Source organism: Sphaerodactylus townsendi, linkage group LG12 (genome assembly GCF_021028975.2).
Source record: "Sphaerodactylus townsendi isolate TG3544 linkage group LG12, MPM_Stown_v2.3, whole genome shotgun sequence".
NCBI classification, from domain to species: Eukaryota; Metazoa; Chordata; class Lepidosauria; order Squamata; family Sphaerodactylidae; genus Sphaerodactylus; species Sphaerodactylus townsendi.
The window spans coordinates 49278382-49304890 of NC_059436.1; the positions used below are offsets into that span (position 1 = coordinate 49278382).

A 26509-nucleotide genomic window follows, 5' to 3' on the forward strand; every position below is an offset into this window, starting at 1 on the left:
TCTATTAGACTAGCTAAAATGTATAAAAGTGCTAACATCCACAGTCAGTTTTGTGATATACCTCAGGCAGACAGCTTCCACATGTGTGTTACGAGCTAAATTTTTTGAAAAGTGGAACAATCAAACTGGCCTAGGGGATAGACTATGACATTACTAACTCCCCTGAATTTTTTACTGAACTTTGTAGTCTCTATCCGAAAGAAATTTAGAACATTTTTCCTATACTGCATTTTTCCTATACAGCTGCAAGGTTGATATTTTGCAAACCTTTGGAAATAAAAGAGCATACCAACATATATAGCTTTTTTTGTATAAAATTAAATAATTTTATTTACATATGTTACCAACATTACAAAAAAATAAGCATTTTACAAACATTGACCTTTTATGTGCGTGAAGCCGTATGGAACTTTCATGTGTGTGAAGCCGTATGGAAATACGGCGTGAAGCCGTATTTATCTAACCTTAATCAAAGATAATTTATCTAAGATAATTATGTCTATATTTTGCCTTAGAATTTTATTCAGTAGTTAAGTTGTCTGGATTTATATGTCTCATTACTTTATTTCATTCCAATCCTCTAATAGTTGGACCTTATGTATTATACTTGTGTGTGTGTGTGTGTGTGTGTGTGTGTGTGTGTGTGTGTGTGTGTGTGTGTGTGTGTGTGTGTGTGTATCATAATCTATCTCATTTGTGTTTTTATATATATATATAAAAACAGACCCCTGGTCTAGTCTCAAGAACCAGGTTGGCCATGCTGGCAGGGGCTGATGGGAATTGTAGTCCATGAACATCTGGAGAGCCGCAGGTTGCAGCCCCTTGGACTAGACCAGTGGTGGCGAACCTATGGCCAACTGGCCATGCTGGCAGGGGCTGATGGGAACTGTAGTCCATGAACATCTGGAGTGCCATAGGTTTGCCACCATGGGACTAGACAAAGCAATCATGAAAATGGTGGGTCTGGCCCAGGATCTGAGACCAAGACCAAAGAGATTCTTGTGACTCCCAAAAGAAAAAACTTCTGGCTGTGCTCCTCCCTCAAGATTCATGCACGTTTTCTATATAATCCCATTTTTTGTCTTAAAAAGAAAAAAAAGTAGCATCTCTCAAACAGCTTCTAGCAAAACAAGGAAAGATTTCTATCTTGCTCCCAACAGCAAATGCCAAAACCTAAGTTGGCTGCCTGCGGCCAAGCCCTGTTGCCTGGTGCCAAGAGGACTGGACTCGTGCCACTGTTGTCTCCTACTCCAGTGTTGCCCCCTTTCGGCTGCAGCTTCGACTGAGCAAAATGTCAGTTATCAGGACTGCAACTTTGCCAGAAAGTGATCACTGATGATCTTTAGCAAACAAGGCGTTGCGGAGCCAAACCCCTGGCTCTCAAGTTCAATGATCTGGAAACAGACATATATTTGTAACTATTTAGGGAAAAAATAAGTAGGCGGGTAGGAGCATGTCAGCAAGGGGCGAAGCCCAGCATGAAAGCCTCCCGTTTTAGCGCAACCAGAAAGACAAACTTGCTCGGAACATTCAGCAAACGCTACTGATCATTCATAGCAGCTGACCAGGATCTCCAGGTTAGTGTCGGATGTCCGCTGGGAAACAAACAAGCAGGCAAAATAAGATGCTGGCAGCATTTTTGGTTATCTTTGCAGCAGTGGCGTAGGAGGTTAAGAGCTCGTGTATCTAATCTGGAGAGGAACCAGGTTTGATTCCCAGCTCTGCCGCCTGAGCTGTGGAGGATTATCTGGGGAATTCAGATTAGCCTGTGCACTCCCACACACGCCAGCTGGGTGACCTTGGGCTAGTCACAGCTTCCCGGAGCTCTCTCAGCCCCACCCACCTCACAGGGTGTTTGTTGTGAGGGGGGAAGGGCAAGGAGATTGTAAGCCCCTTTGAGTCTCCTGCAGGAGAGAAAGGGGGGATATAAATCCAAACTCTTCTTCTTCTTCTTCTTTTGGAAGTCCTCATGGATTACAGAGAAAGAAAGAACAGAAAGAAGAATGCCTAATGCCTCTGCAGGCTGAATCTGCTAATCAAATGCAATTTCTCAAATGAAGACACCAAAAATTATTTTTTCATACAATCAGGACTGTTTATTTTCAGCAGTTCAGCCTCTTCAGCTATTTTAAGATGTTTTATTGACGGAGCCTATGTTTGTATTTTACTGGATTTGCTCCTTTTTATTGTTTATATATTATGTTGTTCACCGCCCGGAGCCCTTTGGGGATCGAGCGGTATAGAAATTGAATAAATAATAATAATTCTCAGTCCGTGACTCTTCAGTGAATGGAAATTTAAAAATGGAAAGGCAGAATTGGAAGCTTCGTCTCTCAGAAACTGATTTAGATAAGAAGAGGTTTGACAATATTTTGAAGGATACAATTGGGATGCAGTGCATTTTGGGCAGTACCAGACTATGTGAGATAACAGGCCCTTGCATTGAGACTTCTTTCTGAACCGGCTTCCTGCACGTGCAGGGTCATTTAATTATACGTAGTGGTGGGATCCAAAAATTTTAGTAACAGGTTCCCATGGTGGTGGGATTCAAACTGTGGCGTAGCACCAATGAGGCTGGGCGGGGCACGAGGGGGCGTGGCATTCCTGGGTGGGGCTGTGACAAGAACGCAGCCGCTGCGCCGGTCCTTGGGCGGGAAACGAATGCACGCAGGCGCAGGCTGCCACGCACGCCGGTGCACCTCCTGCCAGACTGCTTCAAGTTCTGCGCACTACTGCTGAGAGGAGGGGTGTAACTAAGGCAAAAATCACGCGGCAAAATCACCAATTAGTAACCCCCTCTCGGCACACACACATAATTAGTAACCTACTCTCGGGAACCTGTGAGAACCTGCTGGATCCCACCTCTGATTATAAGTCAGGAGCTGGCATTGGATCCATTCCGCTAGTAGCTGTTCATTTCTCTGGAACAAATACCCACTAAAAGTAGATCAGATGTGTGGGATCCAGCCCACAGATTCAATACTTAAGAACCCTTAATACTGTGATTTGTTAAGCTGGAGACTTAAACAGTTGGACAGATAAATCACTGGTTGAGGGGAAACCGCTAACTTCACTGCCATCCCTGGCCAATAGGAATTGCAATGACTGGTATTCGTTCTAAACACTGGATGTGAAGGGGACTGCTTCCAAGCCCACTTAACACTTCATTTTGTTACTACAATTTTTTACTTGACTCCCGCTCCCAATTTCCCCAAGTGGAAAAACTAGACAGGGTTTTGAAGCCCCCCAAAGGGATTTTTCCACCCTACCCCCCCAGTAGAAAAATGAAAAATTTGACCGAATTGTGCAATATATTATGCAATATATTATATTGTGCAATATATTGTGCAATACATGCAATATATTGTAAAATATATGCAATATATTGTGAAATATATGCAATATATTGTGCAATATATGTGCAATATTTCACAATTGTGCAATATATGTGCATAATTGTGAAATATATGTGCAATATTGTAAAATATATGCAATATATTGTGCAATATATGTGAAATATATGCAATTGTGCAAAATATGCAATATATTAAAAATACGGAAACTGTTTTTTCATGGCTTCCAATTTCCAGAAATTTTCACATTTGACAAGACTAAAGAATATGAGGTAAAAGTTTGCCGCTACATCTCTAGCACAGGGAATATCTGCAATTGTTTGAACAAATATTTCATAAATATAGCAGATCGCACCATTGTGTGCGTGTTAGGCATGGTATGCATAATGCATTTTATGTTCAAATAGCAAGGTTAATCACAAAGAAAATAAGCATTGCAACATGGCTTTTTTCAGCAAACAAGTAGAGACAAAGTTTTCTCCCCCAGCCCCAGCGGCTTCAAAATCTTGCAGCCCCGAGTGGTACAGTCCCCTACACTTCATGTTTCTCTCTCCTTTAGCTGTACCCAAGTGGTACAGTCTCCTACACTTCATGTTTCTCTCTCCTTTAGCTGCACCCGAGCGGTACAGTCCCCTACACTTCATGTTTCTCTCTCCTTTAGCTGTACCCGAGCGGTACAGTCCCCTACACTTCATGTTTCTCTCTCCTTTAGCTGTACCCGAGTGGTACAGTCCCCTACACTTCATGTTTCTCTCTCCTTTAGCTGTACCCGAGTGGTACAGTCCCCCACACTTCATGTTTCTCTCTCCTTTAGCTGCACATGTGAGAGACGCAAGAAACACATGAAGCACAGAACTAGAAGTTCAATATCCTTTACCTGTTGTTCCGGCCAGCAGACTCTCTCTTTCCACTGTCATCAACCCAAGCCCTTTCATGATCACCAAACTGGAAAATAAAGATGACCAATTAGCACATAGATCTACTGCAAGTACTGGACTAAGAGAGCAGCAAAAACTACAACTCTGATGTTGCTCCATTAAGCAGGTCCAACAGAACAGCCTTTCAGGCTGGATCCTTAGCATTAGGAAGTTGCTCAAGGGCTTCATATGTGACAATAAAAGAGAGCTGCGAGCACTTAAATGCTGTAAGGCAGTCCTGTGTACACAATAGCCCTACTTTTGGGGTGCCAGATAGAACTGTTACACAAGCAAGCACTGCCTCAAACCGAGACCAGATTTACTGAGGAAAATGGCAACTCCTGTTGAGTGACATTGATCCTTAGAACCCGGCCACGGAATGAATGGAGGTGACCGAATGGTCAAATTAGGCTGTTAGGCACAACAAAGGCTTAACTGAAGTGCAGCTTGAAGCTCAGGCAGGGGTGAGTAACATCTCACGTTGCTCTTGTTATCATGGAGCAGAAGAGACACAGTTCGTTACAGAACATTCATGCACCGAAGCAGCATATTTTGACTATCAGCTGCAACGGGGCATAGCCATCTCCATTATCTTCTGCCTGAGGCATCTGGTCAGCCAGCCCTGGAAAATGACCACTATGCAGACAAACTTTTGGTTGAGTGACACTTTTGATATTTCACCTTTTTTGAAATGACAGGACTCAGTAACTTCTTGTGATAGTTATTTCTAGATCTGAAATGGTACATGGTGGCCTGATTTTGAACCACAAAAAAAGAAACTCTCATTTCTATAGCACTTTTAATCCACAAATTACCTTACATCATTGCTGTCATAATCCTGCAGGCTAGATTATTATGCTGTTACAAGACAGAACTGTGGAAATTGCTTGCCCAAGACTACCTTGCAAGTCAATGGCAAAGCAAGGACCTGAATTTGCATCTCCCAGATCCAGACATTCTCCAGCAATCAGATGCAACTTTGATTTTTAAAAATAACTACTTTTTGTACTGGCTCTGTCAGGGTTCCCCCCCCCCCCATGAACTCTTCATAAGCCAGCTTCTTCGTCATGGCACAGCTTCTACAACAGCATGCTATGCACGTGAAGGGTGAAAAATACACAAATCACAAAAGCGTTAAGGGCAGCTGACAGCTAAATCTGCTGGCTTAAATATGACCGTGTAGGATTCCTCATTCCAGTTACTTCAATACCCAAGGTCACTCCAATCGTCTCAAGCTACCACCGCTTTCCCGACTAGGAAGCAAAGTTTGTCTCAAGGGGAACTACAAGTGCAGCTCGTCGTTATATCCTCGTGTACAAAGTGCTGAGAATTCTTGGACCTGCTGCCAATCACCTCGCGACCCGGGTCAGGCAAAGAATGACTCATGCTTTCGATGGTAACAACTAGTCAGTGATCTGGACCTTGGTCTTCCATGCCCAACCCAACTACCCAGATCCTGTATTTTGTAAGGTACCAATCACTTTTCTTTCCCCAAGTGAAGGCTGGCTGCATTGTTCTGAACCAAAAGTCCTGCCCACTGAGCTGCGCAGCCATCTGGAGAGTTAATTAGAAAACTGTAAAGGAGCTATAAAGGTGCTGAACTACCTACATACTGATTACCACGAGAAGTACAGAAACATCCACATAAAAGTATATACTTTCTGGAAAGCCGAAAGAATTACTTCGCTTTGTAACAACCAGTCCTCTCGTGCTGCGGCATTTCCTTTGCAGAAGACAGACCGACAATTGGCTTGATTCAGTTGTGCTCCACAAGAGGATCAGGATCACACATTAGCCATCAGCCTTTGCAAAGAGGCTTTGTCGTTCAAAATTTAACATCTGTAAAATCCTTTCATTGCCACTGCTGACATTCAATTGTCCATGATCCGCCTGCAGAAAGCCAACCTCCCACTATGAAAATAACCAACCACGTAGGAGTTGTTAATATACCAGGCAACTGAGGAACAAAACCTAGAAGTGGGTAAAAGCCAGACACTCAGATACCTGATGGACTTGCCTCTCTATGTCAGATTCTGCACGGGCCATAAACAGCACCCCAGGTATGGCAAAAACGCCATCCTGGGGCGCTGTTCGCACGGCTGCTGCCTCCTGAGCGAGGCTGCGCCATACCCCACCTCATCCCGATCCACTGTTTTTGAGACTCGCTCGGTAAGCAAGTATTTTCAAAAACAGAAGGCGCCGTTTTTTGGCACGCCACTTTTCTTTTTTACTTACCTCCCCTTCCCTGCATAGCTCCATGGGGACACACCTCCTAGCCCCCAACCCCAAGGCATCACCATGGTCATGGGGAGGGGGTGTTCCCTCGTCTCTGCAGAGCTGCGCAGGGAAGAGGAGGTAAGTAAAGGGAAAAAGTGGTGCACCTCCATCTGGAGGCGCCTCTGCGCACCACTCTGGAAGCGCGTGAACGACCCTGGGAGCACACCAGCATCAAGTATGCCATGCACCACTGCTCTGAAAGCCCGTGCGGAGCAGGTCTATGTCAACAAGATTGGTTACTGAACCAGGACTCAATTACGGAGTCACAGGAAAGAGATGGCAGCGCGATAAACCGGTCAACTTTAACCCTGTATGAGAGGCCAAAAACATCAGAAGAGGCAAGCAATAGCTTCTTGGTCTTCAGACCACTTGAAGCCTTGGATCCAAAAAGCTGTCCAGCTAGTCAGTAACATCCAAGAGAGTTTAGTCTCGATGTCTCAAGTGGCAATTCGCCCTCTCGCCACATCACATGGAAAGCCAGTTTTGAAAATGGGGTGGGGGGGTGGGGGTCTCAAGAGCACAGCTAAGGTGATTTGTTGTCAAGGCCAAGTGTTCCACCCAGCACGCCTAAACTCTGAAAGGGTGGGTCCTTCTCCGAGATGCCCCATAGCAGTGGTGGCTGAGCTTTTCACAAGCATGTTCCAGGTGGGAAATAGCCCAAATCTAGTATGTAACACATTTCTCTAGTATACTGAATTGGCAGCAGGCAACTGTAGAGAAGAAAGCTGTTGTGAAGTTGTGACTCTGCTCTAGCCAGGTTTACTCCTGTCCCACACCGGAAAAATTCCTACTGCAAGTTGGCCACAGACACTATGCGGTGAACCAGAAACGTTAAGGACTGGATAAACAGCACAAGTTATTTTCTCCCTTCCTAATAAACCTTTCAAAGTTCCTGGCCTAGAAAACAATTTGTCGCTGAGGACATTTTCTGTGGGCCACAATCACATGTCAATGATACGTGTCCTAAACAAAAAAAGGGGAACCAACCTGCCAGCTCACCTTGAAGCAATCCTTCTTTTAAGGCAGATAAACAAGTGGCTGATTTAAAGCAAGCTGCATAAACAGCTCTGCAGAGCAGCACAGTGGGTGGGGAAGTTTTAATTCTTCCTCTTACAAGAAAGAAAAGACCTGGGATAGGTATCTGGCATATACTCTAGGATCATTTAAGCTACGCTGCCTAAAGAGAAATAAGTCAGGCTTATTCCTCACAAACAAAGACACCTTCATTCTATCAGATATCAGAAGAAGAGGCTGGATTGCCATCCCCCCCTTTCTCTCCTGTAAAGGGAGACTCAAAGGGCTTACAGGGTCCTCCCCACAACAAACACCCTGTGAGGTAGGTGGGGCTGAGAGAGCTCAGAAGAACTGTGACTAGCCCAAGGTCACCCTGCTGACGTATGTTGGAGTGCACATAGTTCAATGCAGTTCAATGTAGCAAAATGTAAAGTGATGCACATAGGGGCAAAAAATCCAAACTTCACATACTGCCTTCTGAGGGGTCAGTGCTATCAGTCTGAACCAGGGAAAGGGAGTTTAGAGGGCGTCTTAGTTGATAGTTCCATGGGAGATGTCAACTCAATGCATGGCAGCTGTGAAAAGGCAAACTCTATGCTGGGGATCATTAGAAAGATGATTGATAATAAAACTGCAAAGATTGTCATGCCCTTATATAAAGCAGTAGATGCGACCTTGGAGTCTAATGTCCAGTTCTGGTGGCTGCCTCTCAAAAAGGATATTGAGGAGATAGAAAAAAGAAGTGCAGAAAGGGCAACAAGGATGATTGAGGGACTGGAGCACCTTCCCTATGAGGAGGGACTGCAGCGTTTGGGACTCTTTAGTTTTGGAGAGGAGGCTGAGGGGGGATATGATTGAAGTCTACAAAATTATGCATGGGGTAGAAAATGTTGACAGAGAACTTTTTCTCTCTTTCTCCACCAATACTAGAACCAGGGGCATTCATGGGAAAATGCTGGGGGGAAGAATTAGGACTAATAAAAGGAAACACTTCTTCATAGCGTGTGATTGGTGTTTGGAATATGCTGCCACAGGAGGTGGTGATGGCCACTAACCTGGATAGCTTTAAAAGGGGCTTGGACAGATTTATGGAGGAGAAGTCGATTTATGGCTACCAATCTTGATCCTCTTTGATCTGAGATTACAATTGCCTTAACAGACCAGGTGATCGGGAGCAACAGCCGCAGAAGGCCATTGCGTTCACATCCTACATGTGAGCTCCCAAAGGCACCTGGTGGGCCACTGCGAGTAGCAGAGAGCTGGACTAGATGGACTTTGGTCTGATCCAGCTGGCTTGTTCTTATGTTCTTATGCACAGGCTAATCTGAATTTATAGGGATGCTGAGACAATATCAAATGATCTCAATGCTTGAAATGCATTAACACCATGGAGGGATGTTTATTTATTGTCTTCATTTGTTTCCTTCTTTTATACCCTGCTCCTCTCACCAATGGGGGAAGAAGAAGAAGAAGAGTTTGGATTTATATCCCCCCGTTCTCTCCTGCAGGAGACTCAAAGAGGCTTACAATCTCCTTGCCCTTCCCCCCTCACAACAAACACCCTGTGAGGTAGGTGGGGCTGAGAGAGCTCCGAGAAGCTGTGACTAGCCCAAGGTCACCCAGCTGGCGTGTGTGGGAGTGCACAGGCTAATCTGAATTCCCCAGATAAGCCTCCACAGCTCAGGCGGCAGAGCTGGGAATCAAACCCAGTCCCTCCAGATTAGATACACGAGCTCTTAACCTCCTATGCCACTGCTGCTCCCATTGGGCAGCTTTGCAGCTTTGCTTTGAAGCTTGCGTGGTTCTCCTCCCATCTATATTTTCCTCCAACAACCCGGTGAGGTAGGTTAGGATGAAACTATATGACTGGTCCAACATCATCCAACAAGCTTCCGTGATTAACCTAGGTCTCCCAGATCCTAGTCCAGTGGTGGCAAACCTTTGGCACTCCAGATGTTATGGACTACAATTCCCATCAGCCCCTGCCAGCATGGCCAATTGGCCATAGGTTCGCCACCACTGGTCTAGTCCAAGGGTCTGCAATTGGCCATGCTGGCAGGGGCTGATGGGAATTGTAGTCCATAACATCTGGAGTGTCAAAGGTTCACCACCACGGTCCTAGTCCCACTCTCTAACTACAATGCACTGGCTGAGAGGGCTCAGATAAAAACCAGAAGAAGAAAAAATGGAACGTTTGGGGAACACTGTAAACAAGCTCTTATGAAACACTGTCTTTTACAATGAGTAAAATGTTTCTTAAGGCAAGATTTTTCATATTCGAAATGTATAGCATGAAAAAGTCCTCAATTTTGCCAATGGAAAAAATTGGAGACAATTTGCAGCAGTACTGAAAAGACGTCCAGGGAAATATTTTCTCTTTGAGTGAGGAAAACCTCATTTCACTCATTTCCAGTGCACATCATGAAAAAATGTTACGGTATTCTCAATTTTTCCCAAGTAGAAATTTGGGGAAGCACTGGCTTGGGGTGGGGGAGAGACCCAACTCTCAGACTGCATACCTGTGTTTCCCCGAAAATAAGACTGTGTCTTATATTAATCTTTGCTCCCAAAGATGCGCTATGTCTTATTTTCAGGGGATGTCTTATTTTTCTGTGTTCTGTTCGTCGGGCATGCTTCCAAACAAAAACATTGCTACGTCTTACTTTCGGGGGATGCCTTATATTTCGCACTTCAGCAAAACCTCTACTACGTCTTATTTTCAGGGGGTGTCTTATATTAGGGGAAACAGGGTAGGAGTACACCATCAGGACATTTTTTGTTCAAATGCAAACATTCTAGCAACAATCAATGTGCTAAAATGCATTTAATAATAATACATTATTAATTCTTTCCAGGAAATTATCCATAGCACAGTGTTGGTCTGTCCAGGAACACATTAGAGACAGGCAAGTTTTTTTTGGGGATATGACGTTTCAATAGTCCAAAGCAGCCTTTGTCAGGGAATCTTATAGAGGCAGCTTTTAACTGCTGGAGAGGTTCATGCTCCCCAAAACCCTGTTAGTCTCTAAAGGTGCTCCCTGGACCTCAGAAACTCAAAAGCTTAATGAAAAGAGACTTCGAGTGTTTCCTGAAGTCATGAGTTTAGCTGTAATATTCAACCATGCTGGTAATCCTACCTATTGTGACTCTTTATTTACAAGAAGTGCATTTGTTTGAAAACAAGCATTATCTATCCCTATTAATTCTACTTTCTCTTGTTTACTAGAAGACATAAGAAACTTAAAGAGATCAAGACAATGCAGTATAGCACAATCAATCTCATTTTGAATTTCTAGCCTACCTCACAGGATTTACTATAACGGATAAAATGGCATAAGACTAGAATCCGGCAATGCACCTGAGGTTGAGCGTGATATCAATTAATTCCAACTTGGGAAAGGCCAAAATATTGAATTTAGGGAGAAATCGTTTCAACTCTTTGGCTATGCGAAGGCAACCAACAGCTCCAACTTGATTGACATAATAGAAATCTGTACGGTTATACTGGAAGAAATAAATATCACTCCGGAAAAGCAAAGGAATCACACACTGTGAGTGCTGCCATGTATGACTAAAATGACTGTTAAGATCATTTCAGGTTTAATTAAATAGCTTAACAACAGGAGCCCAAATCAGGCTTTCACACATACAACCCCCCCCCCCAAAAAAAAAAAAAAAAGAAACAAGAGAGGAGGAGCAGAAGCCAAGCCTATGATGAAAACAGCAGAAACAGGATGACTCTTTGCAAACTGAACTGCGTTAGTAAAATACTAACAGAGAAAAGAACCCGACTAGACATGTTTTCAGGCTGGGAGTTCCATTTATCTGGGGATACTAGAGAGGTTATTTGTGCACAACCCTCTAGGGCTAGATTTAGAAAGACACAGCTTTTTTTTCTTTGAGATGGCTAGGCCTGCCCTCCAGCTCTTTAATACCAGCTGCAGCTTGTAGCTTCTTGATACACTATCAATTGACCACAGTCAAACATTACAGGGAACCAATAACAGCTTTGGACAGAAGGCAATTTTTCTCCACCAAATGAATCATGCCTGCAGCTTCAGTGCCACAGAAAACTAGCTACACATACTTATAGAACTTATAAGCAGAGCCTTTATTGGCATAGGACATAACAATTTTAACAATGTAATAAAATAGGATATGGCCACAATGCAGGAAATAAATGGTTAGATCAAAGGGACATCTACTGGGCGGCAAGTAATTTCCAGGAAAAAGTCTGCCACTATCAGCAGAGAGGAAAAGAACTCAGGATTGTCCAACAAATTTAGTGTAATCCTAATTAAATCAGGAGATGGGAGTAAAATGTAAAAGGAGTAAGGATTCACATACTCTGGATCTGATTTCCTTGAAGATCTGAGACAGTGTTAGCTACACATACAAGTTTCCAGGGAGATGCCATCAGAAGCTTCCCACCATGACCACTTTAAAGCACTTTAAGTCCTCTCGCCAGGAGAGTAGCTCACATTAATAGAATCCTTGGAGTTGGAAAGAGACTAAGACCCCCAGGGCCATCAAGTCCAACCCCTGCTACAGTAGGAACACATATATGCTCTTCATTTCAACAATAGGGGCTGTCATGCCGGAGTTCCCCAGACGAAGGTCTAGAAGCAACAGCCCTACTTGACAGGTCTCTTCGCTTGCATATTTGCCTTGTTAGGATCTAAATGATAACTGAGGGATGGATTTAGGAAATCAATTTTCATTGTTTCATAGCACACATGGGTGGGGGGGGTTCATAATCTTTCACAGTGTAAGTGATACTGAAATCCAGTGTTTCAGGGAACAAGATACCTGACCAATAGCTGGTAAAGATTAAACTTCGGTCCAATGTATTCTGAATGAGAGGACCCCTATATGAATTGTGGACCAAAGCTTAGTCCAATCAACGCCCATCAAAGTAGCGTGCCACACATGAGGGCGCCACTTCGATTCAAAGGCTTAATAAAAGAGACGCTGTGAGTAAAACCACACTTGGAAAGTGATAGAGGCTGAAATGGCTATTCTGCCCAAAATTGTAAGGATGAATAACTGCACTGTACGCAACAAATGTATTTGTTGATTTTGTGCAATCAATAATTCAGTGTTGTGTAGTGTTTTGGGAATTAATGGACCCTAGTGATTGAGATTTAAATCCTCAAATTTCTGCCTATGCAGAAGCTTGCTGGTGAAACTAGATTGGCCAGTCACACACACACCGCGTTGTCTATCACCCAGGACTGTTGTGTGGATAAAATGAAAGAGAATGATATAAACTCGTAGGTTCCCAAATTGGGGCACAAAAGGTCAGTATAAATGGAAATAATTATGTAATCAAGAGGGTCACAGAAATCTCAAACTCAGAGTCCTGTAAAGACACCAACACATCCTCTAAGGCCTCCCTAATTACCAGGGGTAGAGTGTAGATAAGTCTAGTTTAAAAGACTAACAGGAGAAGAAGTCCGCTACAATTGAACAGACAGCAGGCGATACAGGAGAGAGAAAAGCAGCAGCAACAGGACATCTGCATCCACACAACTGTCTTGGGACACAAGAAGAGGCTAAGATCTTTTAAAGATAGAATGGCCAAAATGTCAGAACTGACCAGCTAATTGAAGTCCTAATGTCAGAAGAAATAGGGTTATACGGGGAAAAAAACAACTGACACAATTTTCAAAGCATGAGGGCAGGAAAAAATGATGCTTTTAGCATTTGCCCCCCTTTTTAGCAAATTCATTGTGAATCCTGAGGTGGTGACAGACTTTTAAACACACAGACTTTCTTTTAATGGATTAGAATAAAATTCCTTCAACTGGTGCAAAATGACAGCTAGAAAATGGGAACTTCTACATTCCAGAACCAATATGTTTTGCATACTACATTGTGGTGAGAAAAAACAACAACTGAATACTGCACCCAAATCCCTTAGGTGCAACACCCAGAAACACCTTACAGCTACACCTAGACTCCAAGACAGGCTCCCATCCACAGCACATTTCTAACTCAAGTGTTTTATTGTGGGATAAGTTCAGACAATAAAAATTAACACTTTCATACTGCTATTAGCAGAAGAGGGGAGAAGGCTCATTCCTCCAATACTAGGTTCTAATCAAGGCAAAAAAAGTCAGGCTAGGTGGAGTTAAATAATAGGCTACATCCCTATGGCTACAACCTTGCACCACAAGAATTATAACAGGTCAATAAGTTTACTACACAGCTCAGTGTATTACACACCACAGCACTGGCTAAGATCTTTTCAGTCACACACCGCTCGACTGATTCTCAGTTTAATTTATGTACATCTTTTGAGAGAGTCAAAATAAAAGCTGATTGGCACTGAGGTGCCAGGATAGGCTACTTATACCTATCAAAGACCCTATGCACTTGCTAGCAAGGAAACAGGCACAGGACTGCACCCTGCAATCATATTAACACCAGGAAGGCGGACATTAACAGGGTTAAAAATCTAAAAATGAATGTTTAAAATCTCAAGAGATTTTACATTCTTTTTACCATAGCAAAATCTTTAAAAGAAACCTCACCATCCTCATTCAGGCCCGAATGACAAAATCTTTATATCGCGTTACTAAAACCCAGAACCAGCTAAACTAAGGTCCAACTATAGCAGTACCCCTGTCCCCTTCCACACAGGACCCAAGTATGTGCAAACCCCTGGACTTTGTAGAGGTTTACAAGACCCACCAAACAGCATGTCTTCCTGCTTTCCTTTATTCACTGCCCAAGACTCTCATTCCTTAATTCCTGTGCCTCTCATCCAACAACGAGCAGTCTCCTCCTGACTGCACTGGAACTCCCTTCCTAAACAGCTGTATGATTTTCCCTCCTCTCCCTCAAAACCTCCTGTCCAAAGTCTCAGGTTCCATTTGCTTCATGGCCCCAACTCAGAGCTTAAATGCAGTGAGTATTTGCGTTGAAGATCCACTCTAGTTGCACTTGCTCTGTGTCTGTCACACTTACTCCTGTAAGAAACTCAAGGCAGCTTAACCTGTATTTTTATTTTGATTGATTCCTAAAATCAAATACACACATCAAAGAGTAGTAAGAAACAGGACTCAGGAAAAACTAGCTGACGCATGGAAAGGTGTATGTAAAGAAGGTGTATGTAAGGTGTATGTAAAGAAGCAACTTCTGTGAGGAGTCTGAAGGATTAAAATTTTAATTGATGGAGCTTATTAACAACATACCATGGAGTCCCCAAGTCAATGACTTAAAGCGATAAGGCATACTTAACAATGGCTGGATTTGGCTAATGTCGACGAGAAACTTCTGAAAAAAAAGCGTTATTGGGGAAATGTTCAAGGACTGCTGGAGTCCCAAGCCCTGACTATCTTCTTGCTTACTATCAGCACCTTGGAAATTCATTTTCCTCTCAAATCTAGGCTTTGAGACCTTCATGAACCGCTTAAGTTAAACTATGCTGATTTTGCTGCAAAAAGCAACCCATTATCCACTATAAAAGGAAAGCCAACTGAACAAAGTATGTTGTTTCTTTAGCTGTTTGTTCCTCTCATGCTGACCCTAGGAAAATACAAAGTTATTTTATTTTTTAAAGAATATTATATCCTAATCTACATTTTTCAGTGAAAAGTCCTACTCAACTTTGTTGCCAGATACGAATTTAAATGTACAAGAACTCCAAAATGAGGCTCCACCTGGCAAAGGACCTGGATATTCCCACCACTTACGGATTGGTGGCAGAAAATGCTTCCAGGTCCCAGCCGATTTCATAGCAAACCTGTATGCATTATTCAGGGCAAGAGATATTCAGAGAGGCCTGATTCACTGTTGCCATCTCTGCATAGCTGACATGGACTTCCTTGGTGGCCTCCCTCCCAAATACTAACCAGGACCAACCCTGCTTAGCTTTCGAGATATGACAACATCCTCCCATGACAAGGCTAACCTAGGTTAGCCACTTGCTGGAAGCAATGATTTTAAAATTAGCTCACAGAGAGACAATGGGTGGACAAATTTAAAAAAAAGAAACTTTGGAAAGGTACCCTGGATGAATGACACAGAATAGGGCAGTGATGGCGAACCTTTTCGAGACCGAGTGCCCAAATTGCAACCCAAAACCACTTATTTATCCGAAGAGATTGCCAACATGGCGAACTTTGCCACTGAATCACGGAGGGTTTTAGTTTAGAAAAAAGCAGAGGTTGACTCAAGGCATGTGTTACTCAGGAGTAAGCTTGAGAAGTGGCAGTAGTCCAGTGGCTTTGCTTCGCAGCAACCATGCAACTCTTCCAGCCGGGGTGAATCCACACGACCCTAGGAGGGTTTACTCAAGCAAGCCCCATTACGATGACAGCAGCTCGAAGCTTACTCCCAGGTAAAGGACTGTACTTTGGTTCTACCTCGCACTTCGAAATCAGTAAAGAAGCGTTTAACAGCGCTTAACAGGGTTACCTACACACTGCTTCCCCAAAACTAGGTCTTAGGTTTGATGATGCTTAATAATCAAGCCCAGCTGACCCCAGGTTAGCCCTAGATGTGTAGGAGGGCGCACTCTTGGCGATGCCACAGGGGAGAAGCTCTGAGTGCCACCTCTGGCACCTGTCCCATGGAGTTAAGCTTCCACCACGGGTGGAATAAAATTATTGATCTCTCTTTCTCTCTCACCAGAATTTGGCACTTCCCTTGCACTTTGCCTGCCACACTTCATCTCTTTTCACCACAGAAGCTCTGCTTTTCACATTTTTCCCATGCTCTCTCCTACCACCACCTATATATTTACCACCCTATGGAGAAGCGTAAAGATGGACGTACAATGGCTCTGAAATAGAGCTCTCTGGACAATCAAAGGCTGCACAAAAAAAATCTCTTCGTGACACTACCTTCCCTTTTGCAGTGCCCGCACTTCCACGTACTCTTCCATTTCTCCTCCACAGGGCAGTTATCAAACAGCTACGCACAAAGCCCATACTAAAGCATTACTAAAACTGATTGACAATACGGCAAGTCCCATTTCCTCGCTATTCTTGCACCATCACTTTGGCCCCACTGTAATTCCCCACCCATGTTTCACCCCCCCTGTTTATACTTGTCCCGTTTTTCTTCACGCTGCACCTGCGCTTTTCCGGTGACCACCTGCAGATATAGGGCTATTGTAAGAATGACCGAAATGACACGTGAACGTTCAGTAACGTCAGAATGCATAATGATATTATGAGCAAAATAATATTATGCAAAATAATATTACGACCTTTTTTTGCCCTTACACTCCCCCCACACCCCTATTTCCCTATGGTGTACCCCCACCCCTATTCCTCTTCTCACTCGCCCGCCCCTTTTCTCCCCTCGTCCCTCCCACCCTTTCGTTTTCTCCCGTCCCCCACCACGACCCCCTTCCTCCCCTCATCCCTTCTCTCTTTCCTCCCTTCTTCGCCCCCCACCTCCAGCCACCCCCACTCACCCTTCCTTCTCCTCCCCTCAGCTGTTTACCACTCAGGGCTCTTCTAACCCACAGGGCGCCGCCATCTTGGCCCTTCCTCCCTCCCTGGCGTCTTCGCGGGGATCCCTCCGCCACTCTAAAAAATAATCCCCCGGCACGGGCTTCCCGTTTCTCCCGGCCGCCGCTGAGGCGGTCCACGGCTCTTCTCCCTCTTTCGCATCGAGGTCATCAAGAATTTCGATAAGCGCAAGGGAGTCTAACGATCGATGTAAAGAAGGGACCCAGTGAGTGGAGTAGTCGCCTGGCGGAAGGGACACTGGAAAAGGAGGAAAAAAAGAATCTCGTGATGATTCTGAGGGAGGCCCACCGAAAGAATCCCAGCGATTGAGGGAGTCCCGCGTGACTGGAGGCTTCGGGGAGCGATCAGGAGAGGAGGCGGAAAAGGAGAGAGCAGCCGGGCTAGTAAACAAGACCCAGGGGCGTAGCCAGCCCAGCTGGAGCTGCTGAAGAGTGAGCTGGTGCCTCGTTGCCCCAAACCGCTGCGTTTTCGGCTGGGCAGGTGTTGACGGCCAGTGTATCCTCCTGCAGGTCATTGGGTTGCCAGCTCTGCAGATTTATTACCGCTTCGATCTCCCAGACCACAGGGCTCAATGGCTATTCTGGAGAGGAGTTAGTCCTTGCATGGCACCACCCACACCTCTCAGGCTCCCACCCCCCGGATTCTCCTGTAGTCAGAGTTGGCAGCCTTAGGAAGATGTGGTGATAGAAGGGGAGGGCTAGACTGGACATTGAAACTTCTCACTAGAGACGGGTGGATTCAAGTTCTGAGTCACCAGGGATCAAGTTCCTCCCTGGAGAAAATGGATTTAATTCCTGGAGGGTGGTCTCCATGGCATCATGCAGCTCCCCAAACCTACCTTTCCCAGGCTCCACCACCCCCAATCTCCAGGATTTGCCTGGAGTCAAGTTAACAACAGGAAGATATGGTGATAGAGAAAAGGGGCTAAGACTGGACCTTTTTTAGGGCTAAATGCTGAAAGGGACGTTGATTCAGAGTTGGAACGAACAGCCATTAGAGCGTAGTGGCTAAGAGCAGTGGCTAAGAGCAGGTGCACTCTGATCTGGAAGGAACTGGGTTTCGTGATTCCCCAGGCCTTCCGCCTGAGCTATGTGGAGGCTATCTAGGGGAATTCAGATTACCCCTGAACACACTCGCACACATGCCAGCTGGGTGACCTTGGGCTGATCACAGCTTCTCAGAGCTCTCTCAGCCCACCTACCTCACAGGGTGTTTTGTTGTGGCGGGGGAAGGGCAAGAAGTTATAAGCCACTTTGGAGTCTCTCCTGCAGGAAGCTTGAGATATAGAAATCCCAAACTCTTCTTCTTCTTCTTCCTAAAAAAGTTTTTTAGACCCGAAAAGTTTTAGCTCCTAAGTCACAAGTGATTGGATTCAGTTCACAAGATGTTCTCACCCTTTTTCAAAATCTTCCCAATGAGGACAGAGAAAAAATTAAAGACCATCGAAGAAAGGACCCCATCTCCACGTATGGGGAACTGGCTCTTGGGGTTCCCACAAGCAAAAGAATGAGGTAGTAGAGTGGGCCGAGGCACAAGCTTCAGAGGTGTAGGCGGATAGTCAAGCTCTGGAATGCTCCTCCCACAGTTGTAGCGGCCCAGCAAAACAGAAAAGCCAACCCAGCAAGTGAATAAGTCACACTTTTTTCCCTGCCCTGCAAGATTCCGAGGGATGGGGTGGAGTTGTTTGCATTTGGAAATGCAAAGTTCAGAGTTTGGAATCCTATAACTGCCAGCCTGTGTGGATTATACCCCATTCTAGCTCCCTCACTCTTCAGTCTGAAGGCTGGCTCTTACTGATCATCAGCATGCACTTACCACAGCTTCGCTACTGTTGCCAAGGGCTGCAGGCTTCCCAAGGGAAGAAGAATTATGATGACCAGGGATTTTCCAATGAAGCTTCTGCTGGGGAGACCGCTGGAGACCCAGCGTGGTATGTGAGGTGGCTGTGAATTAGTGTGTGGGACTACCAGGATTTCAGGGACCCGGTTCAAATTCCCACTCCTCATGCCCACTTGAAGCTCAATTAGGTGACCTTGGGCGTCTCACACTCAGCTGAACTTACCTCACAGGACTCAATCTACATCATGCAGTGGTTCCCAACTTTTAGAAGCTGTGGGCTGGAAGTTTTGAGAACAGTGGAAGGTGCCAACAAGCAATGGCTGCTGGCCCGAAGGCAGAACACAGGCTTAACAGCATGATAGTTGCCAAGGCGGCAAATGACAGAAAATGTTGAGAGACTCCGAGTAAGCATCATCCTGTGATGGGAGGCAGCTTTTCCAAAAGGTGACTGAGTGTAAACAAGTAGCTGATTCAGTTAAAACAACATTAGAAAGTGATTGCTGTTTGGGGGTGCGTTATCCCCCATCCTGAAACAGCATCACTTTCAGCCTCGACTAAACTTAGGGACCTCATGTAATCTCCCCTTTAAATCCCATGCACAGGGGTGGATTTAAAGGAGGATCTAGGGGCCCCAATTTAGGGAGTGCCTGCTGTCAGGGGTGCAACTGTTAAGCTAGCAGCCTGGAAACTTTCGGGTATCTTTGAGAAATTCTCCTGATGATACTACCCAGGTTTGGTGAAGTTTGGTTTAGGGAGTCCCAAAGTTAAGGACCCTCAAAGGTGTACCCCATCTCCTAGTAAGCTCCCCATTAGAAAACAATGGGAGATGGGAGGGCACCCTTTGGGAGTCCAAAGGGAAGCTGTGAAGATCTGCTGTAGCCCAAGAAGAGAAGAAGAAGAAGAAGAAGAAAGAGAAGAAGAGAAGAGAAGAGAAGAGAAGAAGAAGAAGAAGAAGAAGAAGAGAGAAAGAATTTGGTTATAATACCCCCTTTCTCTCACTGCAGGAGACTCCAAGGGAACACAATCTCCTTGCCCTTCCCCCTCACAGCAAACACCCTGTGAAGTGGGGTGGGAAGCTGGGGGAGGCTCGAGAAGCTGTGACTAGCCCAAGGTCACCCAGCTGGCGTGTGTGGGAGTGTACAGGCCAATCTGAATTCCCCAGATAAGCCTCCACAGCTCAGGCGGCAAAGCTGGGAATCAAACCAGGTTCCTCCAGATTAGATACACGAGCTCTTAACCTCCTACGCCACTGCTGCTCCCTGAGTAGAAAAAAAGACCCAGCTTAGTCTCCTTCTGCCCCATGACTGGGTTTGATGAGCAGAAATCAACAGAGGAAGATTTTCACAACCTGGCCTGAGCCACCGCAGATTAGCTCTGGAGGGACCACAGCAGAGAGATGGTGGTCCTGTTCAGAGTCAAAATAAAACAGATGTCTGATGGCTCCTTTTAGACTAACCGCATTTATCCCAGTAGAAGCTGTTGTGAGCCGGAGCTTGCTTTGTCCCATGCCTGCGGTGTGGAAAATGTGACATAGTTTTATAGGAGCAGCAGTGGCGTAGGAGGTTAAGAGCTCGTGTATCTAATCTTGAGGAATCGGGTTTGAATCTCTGCTCTGCCGCCTGAGCTGTGGAGGCTTATCTGGGGGAATTCAGATTAGCCTGGGCACACCCACACATGCCAGCTGGGTGATCTTGGGCTAGTCACAGCTTCTCGGCATTTCTCTCAGCCCATTACCATCTCACAGGGAGTGTTTGTTGTGAGGGACAAAGGAGGATTGTCCAGCCCCTTTGGAGTCTCCTGCAGGAGAGAAAGGGGATATAAACTCAAATTCTTTCTTCTTCTTCTTCTTCTTCTTCTTCTTCTTCTTCTTCTTCTTCTTCTTCTTCTTCTTCTTCTTCTTCTTCTTCTTCTTCTTCTTCTTCTTCTTCTTCTTCTTCTTGGGCTACAGCAGACTTCCACAGCTTCCCTTTGAAAACTATTCAGAGTCAGGAGATCCGTACCAGGGAACCAAAGCGCCAGTGGTTTGCCTGCCCTGTCCTGGCTTTCAGCCTCATTGCCCGGTTGGCTTGAGGGGCATCCCCACTGGCGTTGGGAGGTTGGACCGTGTCAGACAGATCTTTGGGTTGACCCAGCTAGCAGAGTCTTAGGTTTCTACAGGTTTCCAAAGCGCTTCTCGCCCTCTTTGCTCCTAACAGGCCTGATAAATAAATCATTAAAAGCCATAGCCTAGTAAGAGGAAACAAGGTTAATGATACTGTAAAAAAATATATATATTATGCATTTTTCTCGGGGTTCTCTCCTTGGGCTCTCTCCAACCGCAAGCCCCAGACGGAAAGTTCCCTCTGCCCCACGGTGCACCGATTTCTTTATTCCTATGTAACGTAATGGTAATTAAGTCAAAGAGAAATAATGTTGCTAATTGCTTCCCTCCATTTCTTCTCTGAAGCCCATCCTAATTTAGGTTTCTCCTTCCTCCAGGGAAGATTAAATAAACATGTATCGTGCACAGCAGGAGGGGGTGGCGGGGGAGATCATCCGTTCCTGAGACGGAAATCAAAATTAATTGTAATGCACAAAGTCGGGACGGATTAAAAAAGATGCTCACATCAAGCAACCGTTGTCTCTCTGAGATGGGCTGACCTCTCGCAGGTGAACTTTCAAGGGAGACCAGCGCAGACTCCCAGCCAAGGGGAACTGTGAAATATGCAGACACAATTCCGGATTGTAGGCTGTTGATTTAAGGCTGCTCTTACCCTAAATTAATAACCTCCTGCCTATGCCCAGAAGGAAACACATTCCGTCAGCCGTATCCAGTGCACAGCGAGGCAGGCTCTAGATCAGTGGTGGCGAACCTATGGCACGGGTGCCAGAGTTGGCACTCAGAGCCCTCTCTGTGGGCACGCGTGCACAGAGTTCGTCATGTGATGATAATGTAATTATTTCAGGGAGATTATTAGCATTAAACTTAAGACCTAGTTTTGGGGAAGCAGTGTAGGTAACCCTGTTAAGCGCTGTTAAACCCTACTGATTTTCATGCGAAGAACGAAAGCGTGACCTGGGAGTAAGCTCGGTTGCTGGCAATGGGGTTTGCTTCTGAGTAAACCCTCCTAGGGTCGTGATTCACCCGTTTGAAGGAAGCGATTGCACTGGTTTAAGCTTCAAAGCAAAGCCACCGACTACCACCAAGCTTACTCCCGAGTAACGCACGCCTTGGAGCCAACCGTTTTTTCTATACTAAAACCTCAGTATTCATGTTAAATTGCCGTGTTGGCACTTTGTGATAAATAGATGGGTTTTGGGTTGCAGTTTGGACACTCAGTCTCGAAAAGGTTCGCCATCACCGCTCTAGATGCTTGCTGCTCTGAGACCTTCAAGGAACTGATTGTTTTCGAACCAGTCCCCGAACTGTTCCTTTAGCCCAGTGATGGCGAACCTTTTCAAGACCAAGTGCCCAAATTGCAACTCAAAACCCACTTTTTATTCCAAAGTGCCAACATGGCAATTTAACCTGAATAGTGAGGTTTTAGTTTAGAAAAAACGATTGGCTCCGAGGCGTGCGTTACTCAGGAGTAAGCTTGGTGGTAGTCGGTGGCTTTGCTTTGAAGCAACCGTGCAATTCTTCCATGGAGTGAATCACGAGAGCCTAGGAGGTTTACTCCCAGTAAAGCTGCACCAGCCACCCAGCTTACTCCCAGGTAAAGGATCGTGCTTAAGTTCTTCGCATGAAAATCACTGGGGTTTAACAGCGCTTAACAGAATTACCTACACTGCTTCCCCAAAACTAGGTCTTAGGTTTAATGCTAATGAGTGAGCCCAGCTGCAGGCCAGCCTAGATGTGGAGGGACTTTGTTCTTGGCATTATACAGAGGAGGGTTCTGGAATTGCCACCTCTGGCACCCGTGCCATGGAGTTAGCCACCACTGCTTTAGCCATCTTGCATTCTCACTGAAGCCTAGCTCGGGTTCCCTCATCCACGGTGCCCAGGGGAGGTATCCAAGATGCCTGTTCATATTTTTTTAGGAAAGTGTGTGGGGCCAGGTGAGGACTTTGCCGAGCCAGGCTTCTGATTGGCCAATGGAAGTCTGATAGGCTGTGCAGGGTTGTTGTTTTTAATGTTCCTTTGACAGCAGGTTCCACCGCAGTACAAGGATCTTTCCTGCAGTCCCACAGTGAAAGAAGAGTTGGTTATATCCCTCCTTTCTCTCCTGTAAGAGGAGACTCAAAGAGCTTACAAAATTCCTTTCCCTTCCCCTCTATGAAGCACCCTGTAAGTGGGGTGGGAACTGAGAGGAGTTCGAAGAACTGCCCAGCTAGCAAGGTCACCCAGTTAGGCGTGTGCTGGGAGTGCACAGGCTAATCCTGAATTCCCAGATGGGCACCTCCCACAGCTCAAGCTGACAGGCAGAATCAAACCCGGTTCCTCCAGATTAGAGTACACCTGCTCTTAACCACTATGCCACTGCTGCTCCCAAAGGTTGTATGTACACAAGAAAATATTTTTCAACAGGCATGTTCTGGGCTCAGGGGTGCCTGAGTGCCAAAATACCTTGAGCCAACCTTGTTTTAACCCTTTCTAGAAGTGATGCAAAATGAATGACTATCACAAGATCCCGCAATGAAGTAGATGGATTTGAATTAAAATAGGAATACAGTGCTAAAATCCATCTTTGTGTCGACTCCAAGGGCATCCATGTCAAATCAAATCAAATCAAATCAAATACCTTTAATGGCATATAAATAGAACAAAAATATAATATCACAACCTTCCTGTTAACACAGTTTAGAACAATTTAAAGATTACGTTTAAAGAATTTGGCTAGCTGGCACCTTACAGCAATGACTGTTTAAAAGAATATAACCTTCCATTTATCAGTTGGCCATGACATATAGTAGTCCCTGGTATTTATGTGGCTTGGCCCCAATTCACAGTTCATACACAGATCCACTCAACCAAGTGGGGAAGCTGAAATAAATGTACAGAGTAAGAGGAAGGCCAGTATTCAGTTTGCTCCTAAAGTAACATTTCTATGTACAAATCCAAAAACCCTGAGTGACTGCATAGTTTGCATCACTACTGGGCTATCCAACAGAAAAGTAATCTTTGCAAGTCAGATGCATACTCTTTTTTGAATAGCAGAGGTGTGGGTATTTGACTCCTGGGTCCTGTGTAAAGTGGACAATAAAGTAGATGAAGTCTATAGAGTCCTACACAGTTCCATTGCATATACCAACCTTTGGTGGTAGGGGGTTTTAGTAGATCTCCCGTTGATACGGCTGATGGAAGGGAGCATTTACAGCAGACCCAACATCATTGCTCTCACGGAGCCTAGGCATGGTTATCTGGTGCAGGTACCGAGCCCCCCCGTTACCAGTGTAGGTGATACCCAGAGCTAAAGGAGAGCAAGTCCTGGCAGCCTTTTCGAGTAGGATCTGATGTTCCTGGTCAAACAGCCTTCTCCTCAGAAGCTGGAAAATCTCTTGGCATCCATGTCTTAAAGAATAGTTTCACGGGATGGATAAAGCGACAGACCTCCTTCTTTAGGCCTGCCGGTTCAGTTTGCAGAGTGCCGTGAAGACCAGCTGAAGAAAGATATACATCCATGTGATGGATCAGAACCGTGAGACTTAGGCTCTGGCCCCTGCCTGGTGGAACGCTCTCCTTCCAGCTGTCCGACCCTGCAGGACAGAGTAGGAGTCCACAGGGCCTGTAAGACTGAGCTGTTCCACCGGGCCTTTGGTGAGGCTGGCCGTGGATCTACCGAGGCTGCCAGTTTTCCAACTTGGCAGGGCCTTGATTCCATCTTGGGCCCTGCCTCTCCCCTCCCAGCCTTTTGATGAGGCCTGTCTTTAATTTTGCCTTGCTCTGCTTTGTTATTTAAATTTTAGAAACTGCTGCTGTGGAATTTTGTTTTAATGTAGTTGGTTTAGTTATGTATTTCATGTGTATTATTGGAATGGCTGGTGTGTGTATTGTGTGTGTGTATTATTATTATTATTCATAGCAAGCAACGCTAAACAACAACAACAACAACAACAACAACAATAATAATAATAATAATAATAATAATAATAATAATAATAATAATAATAATAATAATAATAATAATAATAATAATAATAATAATAATAGGTTCAAATCCCTGCTTGGCCGTGTAACTCACAGAATGACTGCCCTGCACAAAACAGAAGTGTAATTATTAATATAATCCTCTGTGTCTATGTTTCAAGTCACTCTTGTCTTTTATTACATATGTCCCCTGACTACAGTACCAGATTTCAGGACTAATCTATGTAGACGAACGTCAGCCATAAAAGCACTTTGATAGTTGTGGGTTAATTAAATTGGCCTCTCATGGTCATGTTCTAAGAGCATATTTGATGCTCAGTTTCACAGCAGGCAGGCTTGCCCTGGCAAGAGAGTCATGCAGATTGGAGCTGCATTTCCTCTGCATATATTGGGCCCAGTGAAAGCTAAATATAAATAATTCAGTTCAGAGTTCACAGCAACTCTTCAAGCAACGGTACCGCAATCATTTTTTTATTAGCCCTGACCGAAACATTGCAAAAACCTTGAGAGCAATTTTTTTCAGTTCCGCGGAAATCTCCATCGGGCTGGTTGTTGGAATGGATATAGATATAAGGGAGGGAGAAAAAGAATGTTTGGGTGGGAGGAGCATGTTGGAAGATCCCGAAAGTCTGCTCGTGGCACCAAGTTTAATTTGATGATCTGGTCCTGGTTTCAAATCACATTTCAAGATGTTGCAGAGAGGCTCCTAAAATGGCAAATCTTTCGAGAGGCTGCAATAACACACAGCACCAGTAGATGGGAGTAGAGTCACACTGTCACGCCATCCACTGAGAGAAATCAGTTGCAGGGCAAGCAAAAAAGGAGTCCTGTGATACCCTTGTGGCTTGCAGATTTATTGAAATCCTCCTCTCGGTTCCTGGTGCTTTCCCCTCCCTGCCTCAACCACTAGGAAACCAATCATGTGAACCAGTGGTGGGATCCAAAAATTTTAGTAACAGGTTCCCATGGTGGTGGGATTCAAACTGTGGCGTAGAGGCAATGGGGCTGGGTGGGGCATGACGGGGGCGTGGCCGGTCATTCTGGGGGAGGGGCATTCCTCCTTCTCTCCCTGCACTTGGGCTTCCTCTCTATGGTTGCCTCTGCCTGCCCCGGCAGCCATTTTGTGGTTTTGCCCACTACCCTGTGACAGAATCCCAGGGCCCTTCCGCACACACAAGAAGAAGAGAAGAAGAGTTTGATTTATATCCCCCTTTCTCTCCTGCAGGAGACTTCAAAGGGTTTAAGCAATCTCCTTGCCCTTCCCCTCACAGCAAACACCCTGTGGGGGGTAGGTGGGGCTGAGAGAGCTCCTAAAAGCTGTGAGCTAGCCCAAGGTCACCCAGCTAGGCGTGTGTGGGAGTGCACAGGCTACAATCTAAGATTCCCAGATAAGCCTCCACAGCCTCAGGCAGCAGGCAGGAATTCAAACCCGATTCCTCAAGATTAGATACACCACGAGGCTCTTAACCTCCCTCATGCCACTGCTGCTCCTATAAGAACTATGTCACATTTCCACACTTGAGCATGGGACAAAGCAAGCTCCATCCCCAGCAG

At 45.2% G+C, this 26509-nt stretch overlaps 1 protein-coding gene across 1 annotated transcript in view; it reads right to left on the reverse strand.

The window, feature by feature from the left end:
• TSC1 (TSC complex subunit 1) overlaps nt 1-17126 on the reverse strand; it is a 64675-nt gene extending 47549 nt beyond the window's left edge. Inside the window, 2 exon segments of the mRNA XM_048512628.1 lie at nt 4231-4298; nt 16992-17126. The gene's annotated coding sequence lies outside the window, so the exon portion shown is untranslated.
• Nucleotides 17127-26509: the final 9383 nt, after the last annotated feature.